A 6000-nucleotide genomic window follows, 5' to 3' on the forward strand; every position below is an offset into this window, starting at 1 on the left:
CCCCCACAGGTCCAAAGATATGTGGTATTTGAATTAGGTAATCTAAATTGTCCATAGTGTATGAGTTTGAGTGTATGGATGTTTTCTAGGGGAAATCCATGGGTTGCAGCTGGAAGGGCATCCGCTGTGTAAAACATATGCTGGATAAGTTGGCTGTTCATTCCGTTGTGGCGACCCCAGATTAATAAAGGGATTAAGCCAGGGATGTCAAACTCCTGGAGGGCCGCAGCCCTGCACAGTTTAGTTTCAGCCCTGCTTCAACACACTTACCTGTAGGTTTAAAAACAAGACTGAAATACTTAATTAGTTAGATCAGCTGTGTTTAATTAGGGTTGGAACTAAACTGTGCGAAACTGACCCTCCAGGAACTGAGTTTGACATGCCTGGACTAAGCCCTTTATTAATCTGGGGGCTTTACATTGTTTTCCAGTTACATTTAGAATAGATTTTTTTCTTCTTTTATTTATTTAGAATAGAATAATTGTATAATAGTAATGATACTCTAATTTGTAAATATTTTAAAAAGTATTTAAAAAAAATATATATTTATCATTTTATATATTTATAAATAAACAGGGCGTGGCTTGGTTGTGGAGGCGTGGCTTGTTGTTATGAACGGGGCTTAAATTCTCACTCCAAGCTAAAGCCAAAAGTTGGCAGCCCTGCATGATGACAGTACATAATATTTTACTAGATAATTTAGGACACTTCTATACAGCTTAAAGTGACATTTAAAGGTTAGGGTAAGTAGACAAGTCATTGTGTGATGATGGTATGTTCTGTAGACTAATGAAAAAAAATATAGCTCAAAGTGGCTAATATCGACCTTAAAATGGTTTATTGAAAATTAACAACTGCTTTCATTCTAGCCAAAATAAATCAAATAAGACTTTCTCTGGATGAAAAAAATATTATCAGACATACTGTGAAAACTTCCTTGCTGTTAAACATAATTTGGAATATATTTAAAATATTTAAAAAAGAAAAAAAAATTAAAGAGGCTTATAACTCTTACTCCAACTGTATATATATATATATATATATATATATATATATATATATATATATATATATATATATATATATATATATATATATTTATATGTGTGTGTGTGTGTGTGTGTGTGTCTATATTTAATTTATTGTCAAAACAAACTTTTATTTTGGATGTGATTAATTGTTTAATCTTTCCCCAGCATTATTTATTATTTTAAAGGGCACCTATGGTGAAAAATCTACTTTTCAAGCTGTTTGGACAGACATATGTGCATGTATGGTGTATAGATCGTCATATCGGGGTGATATAAACTCACCCAGTGCTTTTTTAATTAACAACATAAAAACGGTGGACCAATTGGAGCGGTTTTTTTGATCGACCGCAACTTTACGTAGGAGCTGATTGATTGACCGAATTGATTGACAGCTGGGCGTATTAACATGTCCCGGTAGTCACGTGTATAATCATATCAACAAGAGAGGACAAGCGCAAAGCAACCGGGAATAAAAGGTCTGTTTAGTTTGCTAGGATCATCAATCATCATCAAATGTGATCAAGAGTGAGTTTCACATGTTTAAAATGTTTTAAAACAGAGCATATGTGTAATGAATTACAGCGATTCACTTCAGATTCACTTCATCAGCACAGCCGCGTGTCAGAACAATTATAAAGGAAGACGCTTCAATCGTGGTTTGTGGACGTTTAATCAGGTTTATTTTGTACATTGACAAAACAGATATTCATACAGCAGTGGAGATTAACCTGTATCGTGTCACATATGCGTGCAAAAATAGTGCAAAGCTAAACAGACGCTCTGTCTGTCTGTCTGTCTGTGTGTGTGTGTGTGTGTGTGTGTGTATCTGCATCTGCGCTGTATATCTGTGTGTGTGTGTGCGCGTGAACTTTGTAACGACATTGTGTGTGACTCATCGATGCAATTGCTCAACAAATACTCATTGGTAAAGTTCTTACTGTAGTATTTCTCACAAACGCTACGTCAGATGTTCTTCCTCTAAGTCTGTTTGTTGTCTGACGCAGCCAAGGGAGGAGATTAAGGCACGCAGAAAGGCATGTAGAAACGGTAGGCGAGGAGGACTAGCCTTAAAGGCGCAGTACGTCAAAACAGCCTTTTGGTGCAAAAATGTATAAAATAGAATCTTATAAAAGGTATAATAAAAAATCTGATGGGTGTTTTGAGCTGAAACTTTACAGACACATTCTGTAGACGCAAAAGATTTATATTAAATCTGAAAAAAGGGTTAACTTAGGTGCTCTTTAATATATTAATGTTTGATTTTCTTTGATTTGACCATTTTAATGTAATGTCACTGGCCCATGAACATTTTCTGCTTGTTGTCAAACCATTTCATAACTGTAACAAAAGTCAATTCAATCATAACCTATTGTTTAAACCACTGTCATAACATTTACCAATATGTGTACCTTTCGGGATTCTCTGACGCTATGATAAACAGAACCATTGTTATTGTTTGCATCCCTTATAATGGTCTATATAGACATTCCTTCCAAATTTCTAATTAATTAGTTAATATTCAAGTAATATTTAGGTAAATAAATAAAAAATAAATCAGTTTTTCATGTTATTATTGAGTTTCCACTAAATATTGATTTTTAAAATCTTCTGCAGGTACAACCTCTCATTGCATTGTATAAAATTGATTATAAATGTCTGAAGAGATTATTTTTGTGACATCTAAATGACATTTTTATTTTACAAATGAAATAAATTTCTTTATTATTTTACTAAATAAATGGAAATATAATTTTACTTAATTAACAATAAATTTGAACTGTATGTATATTTGCGTTAATGAATTTTAAGCATTTAAAAAAAAGTGCAAGGCAGCCTTTTCTGTACATTGTGTCATGTTTGATTTGGAATGAAGGATATTCACCATAATTAACAGAAATATCATGCAGTCTGGCAGAACGAAAATTACCAATATAAATTTGCACAAGAATCATTTAAAATTATGAAATATGGTAATTTTAATCTTCACCAAACCAGTCGATTTTAACCCATATGTCATCAATAAGTGTTAAACATTTAGAAATAAAAGTATTTTCACTTATTTTGTAAATTTCAGTAAGCAGGGCTCTGAATATACAGCTTATTTCGACAGCACATCTCTTACAGTTAATAAAGACAGAACATTATTTGACTTTTGTTTTTGCAGGATTTCCACCAACTTCTTACTCCTGACACAAATCTCAAGGTAAACCTGAAACCCTCATTCTAGAAATCCATCAAACGTTTCTATTTTCCAACACTTCTTTCAATGTTTTCCCTTGCAGCGTCTGTCAGACCTGCGCTTATGCAGATTACAGCTGCATAGAGATCAGCCTTTACAAGTGATGCTGCGTGCCTGTAATAGGTTTGCAGTCACTCATTTAAAGGTGAGTCATGTTCACTGAAATGTTCTGCAGACATCAGATCCCTCATCCCATCTGCCAACAACACAAATGCAATTTTATCTGCCAGATCGGCTCAGCTGATCTCTAAAAACCGATCCCGGAATCCTTTGGGCCCGTTCGTCTCTCCTCTCCTAACTGCATATACACACACTCACTCGTCTCTGCGAGAATATCAGTGTAATCAACAGATGAAACCAGCACATAATCACGGCACGGCCTCGATAAACCACACATAAATTTGTCCCTGCTTTTACAGCCGTTTGCCACACAAGTTAATTTGTTGTCTGACAGGTGCCGTGTCAAACCAGAGTGCCCTTGACTCAGCCTGTCTCTGTGAATAATGTTTGCGTCCCATTAAACTTGTCAGTTTTAAGAGCGATCCTGCTGAGAGAACAGATGCTGCCGTCTCAATGGCTCTTCACACAAGACGTTTCACTGTCACGCTGGGGGGAAATGCTGCTTAACTTTTCCCTGCGTCTTATACAGAGTGTCTACGAGGTCTTAAAATATCTTAAATTTCAAAAATTAAATTTTAGGCATTTAAAAAAGTCTTAAATTTGCTAGAATATTGTGTTGTAGGGCTTAAATAATTTTAAACAAGTCTTAATTTTCCTATGTGCAAGTAAAGCTACCTAATAACCAATAATCCATGTCAACTGTTTTTAAATTAAATTTTTTAATACAAAGAGATACAAAAACAGCTGTTAGACATTTTTACAGCAAATTTTGCAAACTAAATTCCCTAATCAGGGAAAGAAAAGTAAAGCAACTCATCCCTTTACATGATCTTTCATGAATACAAACCCTATTACAGAAGTAACCGGGCCATTAGAAAAAAACTCTTGGTGTTTAGCCCTGTAAAAGTCTAAAATAAGTCTAAAGTTTCATTCATAATAGTTTTAAAGTCTGAAATAATCAGGCCATTAGAAAAAAATCCTTGGTGTTTAGCCCTGTATAAGTCTAAAGTTTAGCCCTGTATAAGTCTAAAATTTAGCCCTGTATAAGTCTAAAGTTTAGCCCTGTATAAGTATAAAGTTTAGCCCTGTATAAGTTTAACGTTTAGCCCTGTATAAGTCTAAAGTTTAGCCATGTATAAGTCTAAATTTTAGCCCTGTATAAGTCTAAAGTTTAGCCCTGTATAAGTCTAAATTTTAGCCCTGTATAAGTCTAAATTTTACCCATGTAAAAGTCTAAAGTTTAGCTCTGTATAATTCTAAAGTTTAGCCATGTAAAAGTCTAAAGTTTTGCCCTGTATAAGTTTAACGTTTAGCACTGTATAAGTCTATAGTTTAGCGCTGTATAAGTCTTAAGTTTAGCCCTGTATAAGTCTAAATTTTAGCCCTGTATAAGTCTAAAGTTTAGCCCTGTATAAGTCTAAAGTTTAGCCCTGTATAAGTCTATAGTTTAGCCCTGTATAAGTCTAAAATTTAGCCATGTATAAGTTTAAAGTTTAGCCCTGTATAAGTCTAAAGTTTAGCCCTGTATAAGTCTAAAGTTTAGCCCTGTATAAGTATAAAGTGTAGCCCTGTAAAAGTCTTAAGTGTAGCCCTGTATAAGTCTAAGTTTCAGCCCTGTATAAGTCTTAAGTTTAGCCCTGTATAAGTCTAAATTCTAGCCCTGTATAAGTCTTAAGTTTAGCCCTGTATAAGTCAAAATTTTAGCCCTGTATAAGTCTTAAGTTTAGCCCTGTAGAAGTCTTAATTTTAACCCTGTGCAAGTCTTAAGTTTAGCCCGGTATAAGTCTAAATTTTAGCCCTGTATAAGTCTTAAGTTTAGCCCTGTATAAGTCTATATTTTAGACATCTATAAGTCTAAAGTTTCATTCATAATGGTCCTAAAGTCTTAAATAAAAAAAATCCACAACTTAAAAAACGATATGACTAAAAGTCATGACTACAAATGTTTTTGTTAAATGTTACTTATTTTAACGCGTTAATCGTGTGTCAACTTTTTATAATGTGACACATTATAATAATGGCCCATTAGTTAATGTATTTACTAACATTAACTAAAGCATTTGTTAATTATAGTTCAAGATAAACTAGTGTATTAATAAAATCTGAAGTTGTGCTTGTTAACGTTGAGTTAACGTTAATTAACATGAACTAAACTTGTATAACATTAACTAAGACAAATTAATAAATGTATTGCTAATAGTTTGCTCATGTTAGTAAATACATAAACTAATGGACAATTATTAATAAGTGTTACCCGCTTTTTAGAGTCATGCAAAGTTCAACTTAATATTTTTTGTCAATTTGATTAATCTGTGTTGAGATGACTAGAAAACTTCATGCCTGCAATGATTGTCACATAGTGTTTGTGGGGGGTTTAATAAAAATAAATCCACAATTGAAAAAAATAATATGACTAAAACTCATGACTACAAACGTTTTTATGTTACTTATTTTAATGAGTTAATCGTTTCAACTATGAGTTTGATTGAGGTTAAGATGACTAGAAAAGTTAATTTGATTCAGTTAATAAACAATTAGATTTTTTTTCATACACAGAAATACACAGAGACACACACATCTATGACTTATTCTAAAATTTGCGTGTACATT

This window comes from Danio aesculapii, chromosome 22 (assembly GCF_903798145.1).
Source record: "Danio aesculapii chromosome 22, fDanAes4.1, whole genome shotgun sequence".
Classification (NCBI taxonomy): Eukaryota; Metazoa; Chordata; class Actinopteri; order Cypriniformes; family Danionidae; genus Danio; species Danio aesculapii.